The sequence below is a fragment of the Lagopus muta genome, chromosome 2, assembly GCF_023343835.1.
Source record: "Lagopus muta isolate bLagMut1 chromosome 2, bLagMut1 primary, whole genome shotgun sequence".
In the NCBI taxonomy this organism is placed as follows: Eukaryota; Metazoa; Chordata; class Aves; order Galliformes; family Phasianidae; genus Lagopus; species Lagopus muta.
This window is the reverse complement of record NC_064434.1, coordinates 26,562,517-26,577,743: the sequence shown is the minus strand read 5'-3', so window position 1 is coordinate 26,577,743 and position 15,227 is coordinate 26,562,517.

Here is a 15,227-nt window from a genome sequence, read left to right as displayed (position 1 = left end):
ATATAATGATATATAATATATATATACATATAAAATATATTATATATATATATATATATATATATATATATATATATATATATATATATATATATATATATATAATGTCTTAATACACCAACAAGAAAGAAATGAGAAAGCAAAAAATATTTTGTATTCCAACTGGTGAAAATAAGTGCAAGAACAATATGCATGAAGGTGGAAGAGTGAAAGAAGATGAGGAAAAAAAATTAAAATCAGATTTTGCTACTATTCCCTCTAAGATGAATGTATTTTTATGAATTTTCTGTCAGTCTACTAAGAACTGTTAATCTGCATAGTAGGAAACCATAAAAGGTGCTTGTAATCTCTATTGACTGATATATTATTAAAGATTCTGTGAAATACATATTCCTACAAAAAAAGTGGGGGTGAAGTAACCACTTGAGGAGTGAGAGTTACAAATTGAAACAAAGAAAACCTTACTAGTCTGAAATGATCGTTGATAAAAATGCATTTCTGTATGCGTGAAGAGAAAAGGCTTGTTCTCTAATTAGGTCAGCATCTTGAATGCTTCTGAATTTGAGAACTTGGTAGGAGTTTTGTGATAAATATTAAACAAGTCTGGACCTCTTCAATGATCAAAACAAAGATTAGGTATGAAAGTTGATAGTACCAGATATTCAGAAGAAAAACATGAAATGAAATGAATGTGTGAGAGAGATTTTTGCAGTAAAATTTTGAAAGAAAATTAAAATTAAAGTTTTCACTTTATTTTTTAATAATTTTAAAAAGTAATATTGAAACAAAATCATCTATCTTGCAAGGTATGTAAAAAAGTTCTTTTATGTTTTCATCTTAATATTTCTTGACTACATTATGAATTTGGTCCACTATATAAAATTCTCCCTATAGAGAGGTGATTGTCAAATATGTAAACTGGACATCTTACCAAAAGTCTAAGTTCCTGAGCCCATCACCCACTGCAAAAGATAACACTGACTGTCATAATATGGTTGGGGTTTTTTTAAGTGGAATAGTATCTCATCCCTCTTTCACTGACTTAAATACTTCTTCTGAGACCCTTCCAGTCCAGCTGCTGAGCAGGGGAATGTGCTCAATGGACTGGTGAGCAGAAGAATGCTTCTGCTGCTTCAGAACACCTATTTAGAGGTAGAAAAGTAAGAAATTGACCCAGTTCTCAGCAGCTAAAGCATATAATTTGGGAGAATAAAATGGTATCTAGTAGATTTTAGAAAGTATTACCTACCCAGAAAAAGTTATTTCCTTACTAGTGTTTTTATAGCACAATTAATGAACATCTGGAAAGTCTGATATACTATAAATCTGTTTTGGAGCCTAGGGATAGGAAAATTTCCAGCCTTGTAACTCTGAATTTTGTTAATTATATATATATAATTCATATATAATATGAAGGAGATCATTTGGGTTAACAAAATACAAAATCAGAGCCATCTTAAGTGTTGAATTCATATAAATTCTTTGTATTGGTATACAAGGAAGATATCGAGACTTTACAGAGTGTCCAAAGATGGACAACAATGCTGATGAAGGGTCTGGAGCACAAGTCTTACGAGAGGTGGCTGAGAGAACTGAGATTGTTTAATCTGGAGAAGGGAAGGCTCAGGAGAGACCTTCTTGCTCTCTACAACTACTAAGAAGTTTGTATCGAGGTGAAAGCCAGTCTCTCTTCTCAGGTAGTTAGTGATAGGAAAATAGATGGTGGCCTTAAATTGCACCAAAGGAAGTTCAGGTTGGATATTAGGAAAAATTTATTCTCAGAGAGAATAGTAATGCACTGAAATGGGCTGCCCAGGAAAGTGGTAGAGTCACAATCTTTGGAGGTGTTCAAGAAACTTGTGGATACAGCACCTAGGAGCATGATTTAGTGGGCATGGTGGTGATGAATTGATGGTTGGATTAGATTATTTTAGTGGTCTCCTCCAAACTTAATGATTCCATGATTCTATTTTTATTTGGTTGTGTTCTCATATTAGATTTTTGTTAGTTATTAAATATTTTCATTATATATAGTATAAAAGTATTTTCAAAAGGAAATAATACAGTTTTATGGAAAACCATCCATGGGAATTATCATTTATTTATTTGTTTGCTTTTTTACATAGGAATGGCGAATCAAAGTGTTCTTGTAGTCTCCTTTTAGATGCTACAATGTCTCCCTTTTTACTTTTTACTGCTTTCCCTAAGAAATATATAAACTTTAATTGACAACATTTTTTCTGTTTCTGGAAAATTTTTCGTTTTACTGAAGGACCAGTTATCAAAGTGTTAAAGGATAGTCTTTGTTGGGATTCTGTTTGCCTGGCTTAAATACTTAACTGTGAATTGTCATACTCTGAGCTAATCACTGCCTGTTCTCATTTTACTCACTGGAAAGGGATAGACATATCCAGAAGGAACGATTCTTCTTGTCTCAAGTTGGCTGTCTAAAGCGAGTGAGATGAATTGCCCTTTGAAGGCATCTATTTATCTTCACTAGCTATGAAAAGAGCCTATGATGATTATTTTAGTATAACTAATTGTTTGATGTCTAAGGTTAGGTAAGATAAATCCTACTTATAATGCCTCTTTTTATTCATTTGCTTTACACTTAGGTGTAAATATTTTCATAGAAATTATAAAAAAAACAAAACAAAACAAAACAAAATATTATAAGCTGTGCCATAATACACATTCTAGTGAAGGCACAAAGAATCTTACAGTTGCTCTCTGTGAGATTTGGATGAGACATATCATTTCCTCTTGTAATGAAGTCAATGGAGTGTTGTCATCAATCTAACTATATGTGGAGATTGTTGGATTTAGACATTTCCTTCCTCTAATCCATCTTTTTTTTTCCTTTTTCTTTTTTTTTGTTAATATACATGCCAAGTACTGATTTGAAGGAATGACCTTTCACTACCTTGAGGTTACATTGTGTAAGCTAATTATCCAAGTTTACTCAGATGAGTGAGATATTCATACTTAGAGGGCACCCCTCTTAGACGTCAACCTTAAAGATAATTTTCTTTCTGGAGATGTCTGTCATATTACACAACAGTAGCACAAGCAAAAAAATTTATATTATTTTCCCTAGCTCCAAAAATGCTATTAGATGAATAAAACAGGCAAACTAGTTCAATTACAAACTACAAAATGAGGTATGTTTGAATGGAAGTAAGACAAAATGAGCTTATTGTGAGTGAGCTTAAAAAATTCAGATGTGTGTTAAATATCATTTTATGCCAATAAAATTATAATGAACTTTTTCTGGAATTTTCACTGAGTCATTAATATTGGTCTGAAGTCTAGTTAGTTAGCTCCTTTGTTTCGGACACTAAATAATTTGTGAGATAGAACTGATTTCTAGAAATACATTAATCATTGAGCAATATGGCAAAACAAATATGCAGATTGCCAGCTCTGAAAATGCCAGCTCTTGGCTGTTCTGCTTTTTCAACTAATTGAACTCCTTGTTTTTGTTCATCAATAAAACCAATAAACTCCTCCTATGAGTAAGTTAAATATTTATTTTTTGAAAACAAAAGAAAAGGAAAGAAGAAGAGAAGAGAAGAGAAGAGAAGAGAAGAGAAGAGAAGAGAAGAGAAGAGAAGAGAAGAGAAGAGAAGAGAAGAGAAGAGAAGAGAAGAGAAGAGAAGAGAAGAGAAGAGAAGAGAAGAGAAGAGAAGAGGAAGAGAAGAAGAGAAGGGAAGGGAAGGGAAGGGAAGGGAAGGGAAGGGAAGGGAAGGGAAGGAAGGGAAGGGAAGGGAAGGGAAGGGAAGGGAAGGGAAGGGAAGGGAAGGGAAGGGAAGGGAAGGGAAGGGAAGGGAAGGGAAGGGAAGGGAAGGGAGGAAGGGAAGGAAGGAAAGGAAAAAGGAAAGGAAAGGAAAGGAAAGGAAAGGAAAGGAAAGGAAAGGAAAGGAAAGGAAAGGAAAGGAAAGGAAAGGAAAGGAAAGGAAAGGAAAGGAAAGGAAAGGAAAGGAAAGGAAAGGAAAGGAAAGGAAAGGAAAGGAAAGGAAAGGAAAGGAAGTCAGGTTGGTTTATCTTAGTGTTATAATATAGATGATGAATTGATCAATTTTTCTACTAATCAAAGTACGAGAGCTGCTCTGAAGTAATGCCTCATATTTAAAATACATGTTGGCACATGTATTTTAAATATATTTTCAAATGAAATTCCATTTTAAAAAATCATTTTGAATCTGAAAATGCTATTTTGACATTAGAAAATGCCATTTTGGAGAGAAATTTCAAAATATTTCATTTCAGTACTTGTAATAAAAACTATGCCAATTTGGTAAAGTTACATAGTGTAATGGAAATACACTTTGAATTATGGCAAATTCATGGATAATTTACTTTCAGTAATTCAAATGCCACTAGAAAACGATCTGATTTATAGAAAAAAGACACCTTATCATGAAAAAGAAATGAGTTCTCAAGAGGTCTTGTAGTGTACTTCCTTGTTCTGTAGCATAATATCTGGACATACATTACTGATGGTGATTTTTAAGCTGTTTTTTATAAACCTGTAATGACAAGAATTTGAATTATTAAAAGTGAGATGTTAAAGGAGAAGTTAGTAAAAATAGGAAACTATTTTAAGTCTAAAGAATACATAAAAAAATATGAGTGATAGATGTAGGAGGCAATGCAACAGATAGGACAAGTACCATACTTGGAAAGTTAATTAATCAGGTATTTAATGAGACTGTATGAAAGAGTTATTCAAACACATTTTAGTAAAGAGTCCTCATAGCATCTTACAAATGTAATTGTTGCTGATATGAAGAATCTTTCATGGAGAAATATAATCTCTCTTGGCAGGACAGGCCTCCTTATCCCCTGGTAAGACCTGAAGTAGATTATGTCCTGATCATCCTCTTTTTGGTATATATTATTTAAAGTGATGCATACTTTTGATACAGCACTGAAATCTAACATTCACTGACTTTGATAAATATAACTGTTCACTGTGAAAGGGAACTACATTGCTTAACAGATGAAATCAGGCAAATCAGGTAGCACCTCTCCCGCTATGCTAAACAGCAAACAAGCAAGAATTTTCCAGGGCAAATCCACATCTAAAGCTTTATTTTTGTTGAGTTTTTTCGGTTGGACTATAGGAGAAGCTTAGGGATGTTTCTTCCTTACTAATTTTACTGACTGGAATTAAACAATATGAAAATCAGGGTCCATTTAATTTCTTACTGGAATTACTAATCAAGAAAATTATTTTCAATTTTGATAAGACCTCACTTGCTGGTAAAATAAAAAAAAAATAATTAAAAAAACAACAACTAAGAAAGTAAGAAATGAAGAAAAAAATCCTCTGGTTAGCCTAAATAACAATTCTTTCCAGTTACCACATAATGTGAGAAATCTACTTTTATCTAATGTCTGCTTCATAGTGATCACTATTACTATTAGAGCAGGGCAGCCAAACTGGCTAACAAATTTCAGTGAAGTGTCACTACATGCATCTGCCAGTCTGCTCTGTGCTCATGAACGTATTGTGCTGTTGTATAAAATTTGGTCCAAAGGAGATCATGCAGCAAATAGCAGTGAGCAAACTTTCACCAGGTCTGAACCCCTGTCTTAGCAAACAGATTTTGACTAGTTGCTAGTCCATTGTATTGTATCCAGTATTGCCATGAACATGATAGATTTGAACATATTCATAATAATGATTAAGATCAGACAGCCAATTTATTAAAAATAATGATTCTTAAAAAAAAACAAGTTATCCCTTCCATGTTGACTGACAACTCAAGCTAGATTATGAACTTCTGTTTAACTGATCAATTATTTTTTAAAAACAATCTTCACTTAAATTGCTTTCCATAATTGCTTTCCATAATTTCATAATTCCAGTAGTTTCTCTGTTTTTTGTTGTACTGAAGAAGTTAAGCAGCTAAGACATTCAAAGTGGCTTATAATGCTTTATACATGACTTTTGTAAGCTCTACTGCAATATGAGCTGTAAATCCTTTGGAATAGTCATGGTCTATTAGGCCAATAATCTAATTTTTGAAATGCCTCTAAATATGTATTTACATGAGAACGTAATAGCTCTGAAGAAGCAATTATGAAAAACCAAGTCAACTACCCATGTTTAAAAAGTCCAGAAATCACTGCACTTTTCTTCCTTAACTCCAATTCAGTGTTTCTATTAACTGCTATTTTTCTTCCACCCATCATTTTAAAGTACTTGTCAATGAACTAACATAAATCTACAAAAATAAAAATAAAATAAAATAAAATAAAATAAAATAAAATAAAATAAAATAAAATAAAATAAAATATTCTTGAAGTATAAAATAAAGAAGTTTTCACTAAGGTTTTAATTTACCCTCAAAAGAGATAGGAGAATGGAAGGATTTCAAGAGAATTAGAACTCAGATAAGCCATGCTTAAATATTCTGACAACTGGATAGATAGTGCTGTACTACAATGCAGAACTGGAAAATGCTGCTTCAGCAGGATCTGTGAAGAAGAAACACTCCCTGAACTTTCCATCTTGTTCTCATCTTATTTTAAGACCATAAAAGACAGCAGTTAAGCCTTCAAAATATAAAAATCATTATCTCTGTGTCAGAGACAGCGGTAAATTATAAATGCTTTTATTAGACAATTAATTTTGATAGCCTAATCTAAATTTCAACCATTTTTTATTAAATTTCAAGTTTTCAATAAGCGGTTTTTGGTCATTAATTATTTACGTATTTTCAGTCCTCATTTATTCTTCTCTTATCACAAATATATAGTTAAAAGCATATCATTTTTTGTGTCTTTCATTTTTATTACTTTAAAGAAAAAAAAGCAAGACAAAACAATTGTAGCCTCCTCATACTTATTACATGTGGATTGGAAATCAAAGTCTACCATAGATAATTTTCTCATGCAGAGTAGGCCCATTTGCAAACAAATAGGTCTTTGTTGTTCACTTAGAAACCAAGAATATGCATTGATTCATGTAATTTCTGAGCATTTTGTATCATCTAAAATACAGTTCTATTATTGTCAGCTCACGAACCTTAAAATTAGTGCTCAGAACTGATGCTAATATTACCCACAGCCCTTAAGAAACATTGTGTTTTCTTTTTATGGAATTACACCCTGAGAAATGCATTCTTTATCCTAAGTTTTCTTACTGGCATGTCTAGATATCTGAGAATATATTTTTTCTTTTTTTTTTCTTTTTTTTTCTTTTTTTCCACATAAACTATCGTTTGTATCCATTTTCACACTTGGCAGTTTTGTATCCTGCTTTTCCTGAAAGTCTTCATTCAGACTCACACTGGATGTTTGCCAGAACAAAACTAATTCTTATTCTACTTAAAATGCTTCCCCTTGTATACATGCATGTGTGTAATAGGTAATAGATCTAAATTTAACTTTACAGGCTGATGAGCTAGGCATATCTATCTCCCTGATCCATTAGACGCTGGGGAACACAGATCACTGTAGCAGACACACTCCATTGATACCTTCCCATTTTGCTAATACTGAGCCTTTAACAGACATGAGCATCATGTGGCAAAATTGCTTGCAACCTCATTTAAACAGCTGCACATTTGAACAGGCTTAAATGATGGGTTTTAGTAAATTGGTGAAGCGTAAGTTTGTGTATGCATAAATTAACCTGGCCAAAAGCCAATTTTCAGGAAATACGTTATTTAGTTGCTTAAAGTAAATGTCTCGTCCCCAGGGGTAAGGGGAAAAGGGTAGAGGGAATAGAGGAACTCTCACTTAGTTTCCTAACAAATGATGCACATCGCTGGTTTGCCTAAGCCTGTGGGTTGAGCAGATCAGTGCCGACCTACTACCTCAAAACTCACAGCTGCTCAGCCTTACTTTCTCAGTGCTCACTGAACTGAAAGAACACTTTGGAGCTCCTGTCTGATTTTCACAGCCATCCTATAGCAGTACAATGTCCACTGCTGTTTCCTTTTCACTGAAGCGCATCTTTTGGTTTTCCTCCCTCTTCTCACCCACACTAGCTTACACAGGCTTGATTATAATTTATTTTTCTTCCTCACAGAAATTACTCTTCTGCAGCATTAACACAGACAGTCCTCCAAAGATTTCTGCAGGCTGTATATTTTAACTGAAACATGAAATCAAAAAGAATTAAAGAAAGCACTGAAATTTTACTGGAGAGCCTTGAAAGCAATCATCCTCTTCCTTCCCTCTCCTCCCACTTTCCCTATTTTTTGTTGTTATTTAGTTTTATAATTTTAAAATGAAGTCATTCCTCAAATAGGTCCCTTCATACAATAAGTAGTTGTGAAAGGTTTTTTATTCTGGTAGATGATGCTGAATAAAAAGACTGCCTTGTAAACAGAAGTTTAAATAGATTGCAATTTTTTTTCACCCAACTGCCCCCAAACTTTCAGTGGCTTTGACAAAAATTTGTGAAAATTATCTTCTTTAATAGCCTTTTTTTTTTTTTTTTTTTTTTTTTTTTTTTTTTTCCCAATGGTAGATGCTCCATCTAGTGGACTAATTGAGTACAATGGAAACTTATCATAGGTAGAATCCCTTTAAGAGTCTCAAGGAAAAAAAAAAAAAGTGTTCTGAAAAAAAAAAGTGTGCGTGGGGGGGGAGATACCAGAAAGAAAGAAAGGAAGAGAAAGAAAATAAAATAATAAAAAAGACAGTTTTCAATTTACACGGAACATGTAGAATTTTGAGCAGTAATTATAAGCGTTATTATGCATTCTGGAAATTCAGTCTCCTTACAAGCAATACAGCCATTGAGATAGTCTATTGTTGCCATGGTAATATGTCATAAATTTCTGTCAACTACCTAAAATAGCTGCAGATCATAAGGTAATCTTTTTTTCCCCCCATTGGTTTTGTAGCTATTTTCATTTTCAACAGGAATTAATTTATGCTTGGTTTTTATTCTACTACTATTTTTTAATTATTATTTTTTATGAATAAGCTCCTGTTTATTTTTTCTCACACTGAAACGCTTACCGTATTGTGTAAAAACTCTAAGTATAATAACTTAAAATACATATAGGTTTCTCCCTTGATCAATAGATACTTATTTCCTCTAATTTTTATTCTGAACATTAAAATGACTCTAAAGTTAGAAGAGCATGTTGCCGTTTTGTGACAGGTCTATGTATCTTAGACATTACTTCTGTCATTGTTTATAATACGATTTTCAGAATGGTCAAAAATTCAGTGTGCTAGTGGAAGGAAAACACAATATTAATTTAAAAAGGCTGAAGAAAAAGCTGTCTCTAAACATAGAAAGTATAGTGTGTACGGGAAAGAATAATTAAGGATTTATCTACAACGTCACCTATTCACCAAGGTGCTCTACTCAGCAGCATGATTGAAAGCTGCCATCCATGACTGAAAGCTTAAGAAGGTCTGACAACTTATGCTTAAAATCCTGCCATGAAATCAGAGAATTCATAATTTGTAACATTTGAAAGGTATCACCAATTTAATATTCTTTTGGAAAGCATTAACATTCTATAGATAAATACCAAGAAGAAATCCTACTTTAAAACCTATGTAAATTTGTGGGCGTGGAGTTTTCAAGTTTAAAAATAGCTTTAACTTCTTTCTCTCTCAATTTTTTTTTCTTTAATTCATTCTTTATTTTTCTATTTTCTCCTCTCCTCCCCCTCCACCCTCCCTCCTCCCCCTCTGCCTCCCATCCCCCTCCCCTTCCCCTTCCTCTCCCACTTCCCCTTCCATCTTTTTTTCTATCTTTCATCCATTTTATCCTTTCTTTGCATAATTTGTCTTCGTTTTCACAATTAGTTATCATAACCTGGTACTGTGTTTTTGTGATGTGATGTAGTCTAAAATATCTAATACCATTAAAATTCTGCTCAAGACTCACATTCATAATGCTGCAGACTCTATAGTTATGAAAGCTGAAGACCGTAACTAGCTTTAGTGTCCCAAGGGGGGAAAAAAAGATGCAACAACAAAACATTTGAGAGTTGATGACTCAGCTCACCAAAGCAGTCATCTTTGTTAACTGAGCATGAGGAAATAATTGCAGAATAGAAAAGAATGTATTGAATAATCATGAGACAAGATTTTTTTAAGAATTACTCAGAAAATACATATTTTACAAGCCAGTTGAAGGATATTCTAGTACCTAAATTTCTAGTATCTAAATTTCAAACAAGACAACAGAATTATGGGAATATTTCATGTTGCAGAAATAAATAAATAACGTTTGGGGAATAGACAATATATTTCTTAGTTTCCTTCCTTCCTTCCTTCCTTCCTTCCTTCCTTCCTTCCTTCCTTCCTTCCTTCCTTCCTTCCTTCCTTCCTTCCTTCCTTCCTTCCTTAATAAAAAAATTTCAGTAGAATACACAAAGTCGAACAGTCAAGTAGAGCTCTATGGATTTTTTTTATTATTATTACTTTCATGATTGTGGAATATTTAAGCAACAAATGACAAGCTGAGATTCACAGAATACGACAAATGAAAGAGAAGAATTTAGCTGTTGACATTCTTTCTAGTATGGAAAGAATTTGACAGTTAAATCTTGTTATTTTAAATGAAAATGTCTGAACTCACACAGGGACCCTGAAATTGGGGTTGAGGGAAAAAAAAGAAAAAGACAGACTAATTGATCAAGCCTATGCTTGACTTTAAAAAACTGATCATGAAGCAATAATTCCTGGATGGGAAACATTAATAGAAAATTCTTGTGTTCTGACTTGCACACAGAGTTATGAAAGTGCACTTTCAAAAAATCTTGGTGGTACATGGATTGCTTTTCAGACCAAGATTAAGAATAATTTTGAAAGAAAAAAACATATATAACGATCTTCTGCAGTTCTGATATTCCAATATCCTCCATATTACTGATCATGCTGAAAATGACGTCTAGGTACTTCCTTTCATTTTACTAATATTTCTCCTCCTTTCCATGCTTTTGTAGTTGAAAATGATGCATCACAAAATTAAATAGACTAATACTCTTCTATGTAGTCAGGAACTTTGAAGTTTTATTGCTATTCCTAGCTGTCCACTGATGTCAGAATCGAAGTTTGGTGGAAATGAAAAAAGCTTACGGTGAAAAAATTAGTAATATCATTACATGAAATGTATTCCAAGAAAAAGCAATTTTGCTTAAGTTAAGAAGATGTCCTAAAACAGTTAAAAATGACTTCCAATTACAAGATACTTACTAGAAAATATGACATTTTAGTAATATTCTCAATTCTGTTCACAGAAACATAGAATCATAGAATCATAGAATGGCCTGGGTAGAAAAGGATCTCAAAGATCACCTAGTTGCAACCCTCCTGCTACGGAAGGGTCACCAACCACCAGACCAGGCTGCCCAGAGTCACAGCCAACCTGGCCTTGAATGCCTCCAGGGATAGAGCATCCACAACCTCCTTGGGCAACCTGTTCCAGTGCATCACCACTCTCTGTGTGAAAAAATTCCTCCTAATATCTAACCTAAATCTCCCGTCTTAATTTAAGACCATTCCTCCCTGTCCTATCACTATCCACTCTTGTAAACAGCAGTTCCCCCTCCTGTTAATATGATCCTTTCAAGTATCTGAAGGCCACAATGAGGTCTCCCCAGAGCCTTCTCTTCTCCAAGCTGAACTAGACTAATTCTCTCAACTTTCCTCATAGAAGAGGTGTTCCAGCCCTCTGATCCTCTTTGTGGCCCTTCCCTGAACCCATTTCAAGAGTTCTGTGTCTTTCTTGAGCTGGGGGCCCCAGGCCTGGATGCAGTACTCCAGATGGGGCATCACAAGAGCTGAGCAGAGGGGGACAATCACCTCCCTCTCCCTGCTGGCCACCCTTTTTTTAATGCAGCCCAGAATACAGTTGGCTTTCTGGGCTGCAAGTGCTCACTGCTGGCTCACATCCAGCTTCTCATCCATCAGGACCCCCAAGTTCTTCTCTGCAGGGCTGCTCTCAAGGAGATCTTCTCCCAGTCTGTAGAAATACCTGGGATTACCCTGGCCCAAGTGCAGCACCTTGCACTTGGCCATATTGAACCTCATTAGGTTTTCATGGCCCACATTTCCAGCCTGCCCATGTCCCTCTGGATGGCTTTCCTACCTTCCACTGTATCAACTGCACCGCTCAGCTTGGTGTCATCTGCAAACTTGCTGAGAGTGCACTTGATTCCACTGTGTGTCATTGATAAATATGCTGAAGAGCACCAATCCCAAGAATGACCCTTGGGGTATACCACTTTTGACCAACCTCCACCCTGACACAGAACCATTGATCACAACCCTTTGGCTGTGTCCAGCCAACCAGTTCTCAATCCACCAAACAATTCATCTTTCAAATCAACACCTTTTCAATTTAGAGAGAAGGATGAGGTGAGGGTCATTGGCTTTGCAAATGCTTGTCAAAGGCTTTGCAGAAGTCCTGGTAGATTGCATCCATCACCCTTCCCCTGTCCATTGATGCCATCTCTCCATCATAAAAGGCCATCAGATTGGTCTGGCAAAATGTGCCCTTGATGAAGCCATGCTGACTGTCTCAGATTACCTCTTCGTCTCATATGTGCCTTAACACGGTAACCAGAAGGATCTGCTCCATGCTTTTCCCAGGCACGGAGGTGAAACTCACCATCCTGTAGTTCCCCAGGTCATCCTTTCTCCCTTTCTTGAAAATGGGAATAATGTTTCTCTTTTTCCAGTCAATGGGGACTTCATCTATTGTCAGATATTTCATTTTCTTTGTTCTTTAAACTCACTATTCTATTTTAAAGTGTCTCTGGATTGAACTGGAAGTTTACCCAATTCAACTTCTAAAGAAAAACAATAGCTCTCTGCAGAAACATGAAAGTGCAGAAACATTTTGTTTGCAAACATTATTTTAGGCTTTAGGGTCTAGAAAGAAGGCAACTTTAATCATATCCAGAATAAAAAATGTAGATGCTTGATAACTTCTATTCTGAAACCAAAGATCTCTTAACAGTAATTCTAAGCAGGGCTTTGAGGATTCCCTTAATTCTTTCCTTGGATACTCTTGGATTTGACATATGGAAAAAAATTCTTGAGTCTGTTATTGAATTCACCATTTCCCACTTACAGTTCTGACTTCCTGTTACAAGGATGACTTAACTGTGACCTGGCATCTTAACTGATTCATTGGCAAAATTTATTTCACACTAAGATTAATACTATGTTACCCTTACAAAAAGAAAAAAAAACAACAAAACTGTAGTTGAAACAATTACGTCAATCTGCTGCAAATCTAAGTCGTTTTAAAGTAAAAGCAGTAATGTTCTTAAAAAATAGCTCATTATTATTGATTAGCTAAAATGAATGCTATGTACCAATGAAATCAATTGTTAGGAAAATGCCTGTTTGGCTAACTTTCCATCTCTAAACTGCATCTCAGAAAAATTTGTATTCAGGATGCAGTAATAAGTCATGAGACAAATAAGTCCATTGATTGCATTGTTAGAAAAGATAATAAAAATAAAAAAGAAAAGAAAGTGAAACTAATAAAATGTAAAAAAAAAGAAATATTTCATAGTTTATATCCTATGTGAGTAATGCAATCAATTTCTCCAAATTTCTATATTAAATCAGAGCAGAAATTTATCTAATACAGTTTTACCTATTTCCTCTCATATGTTTTGCCCTTACTGTGTGTTGTACCCCTTTTTCCTGGACTACAGTATTTTCTTCCAGAGAATGTGAGATATCAAAAATGAATAAATGATTTTTAGTACAGATGAATTATATATGAATATATATTAATATATTTTTTTCTTAATAGGAAACTCAGAAGTTTTAGCAACTTTTAGGATATCCAAATATTTTATTAAAATGTTAAATAATATTTTCTTGAGCCAAAAAAAATATAGCATAAAGGACCTGTCTGGTAGATGTTTTATCTCTGATTGATGGATATTAATTTCTGACATACAGTAAGTGTCTCATAGCTGTACATTCGAAGGATGAATGTATTCAGAAAGAACTGATTCCATTGTAGCTTCAGTGATCTTAGAATTTTTTGCCTCAACCCCTCAAGAGAAATCTTGATTAACTTTTCAAAAGTTTGCTCTCAAACTAGACATTTAATCTGAGACAAAACTCCTAGCATTATACTTCCAGGTTGTTCAGTGTTATTGTTGTTTTAAGATAACAAAACAAAACTTTCTTTTCTGTAAGTTACTGCTTTGAGAAATACTATGCTAAACTGGGGGAGAGGGGAGGAAAAAATATCTGGTAAATCCTAGTAAAATATCAACTAAACAGTTTTTCGTCTTTTTGTCTTTTTTTTTTTTTTTTTTTTAACCTCTAACTTCCTGCTTTTCTTGCTTATTTTCCGAATTGTGTAATTTGCATATTCACAAGAGTTTATGCATATGCATATGTATTGCAATCCTCTCTAAGTGACATACCTGGATCAGTAATTTGTATGAAAATAAACTATTTTTCAGTCCCAGACACCCAAATACTTCGTACTACATGAATCATTGAAACTAATGGAATCCTGAAATATTGCCAGACTCTTCTCTTTATGGTTTGGGGTTTGTTTCTGCTCATAGCTATTTCAACTGGACTCTTGCCATTAACTTCAAAGTAGAAGTAGGTCCTTAGAATTTTCCTATTTTTCCTGAAGTTTCCGTAGCAGATCACTTTGCTAATTGAACCAATGTTGTTCTTTTGATTGTTTGCTTGTTGTTTGTTCATATTTTAATATCCATTTCTTCAGTTGTAATTACTGAAACCAATTGTTCAATTCTGTATTTATGTTTTCAATGTGGGTTATTTTTGTTGTTGTTCTCTCTCTTTTAATTTAATCCATTAATTCTGCGTTTTATTCTCTTTGCTATCAAAGCTTTTCTTTCAAATTAGCACAGGTACATCAGTTTCTTGTACTGAATCATCCATATACTATGTACAACCACTCAGGTAAAATGCTTTAAATCTTTCCAAGCACATTCACATTTCTATATCTGAAGGAATTTTAAACATTCCCTGTATGGATAAAAGCTAAAATTATCCAGAAATCCAGAAAACAATTGTCTAATGTTGTTCTTAGCCATTACATCAGTATCTTCCTTGAGCTATCTGAACACATTTCAGAAGAAAATGAAATTCATTAGATAAAAGGCAATGAACAACTGAGATACCAGAGAAAGCATATCAAATTGCGGTAAGATTTGGAGAACATGATATTTTCAAAAGCACCTCTAGGAAAGACTGTCCTAAAACTTACAATCATCTGAGAAGGA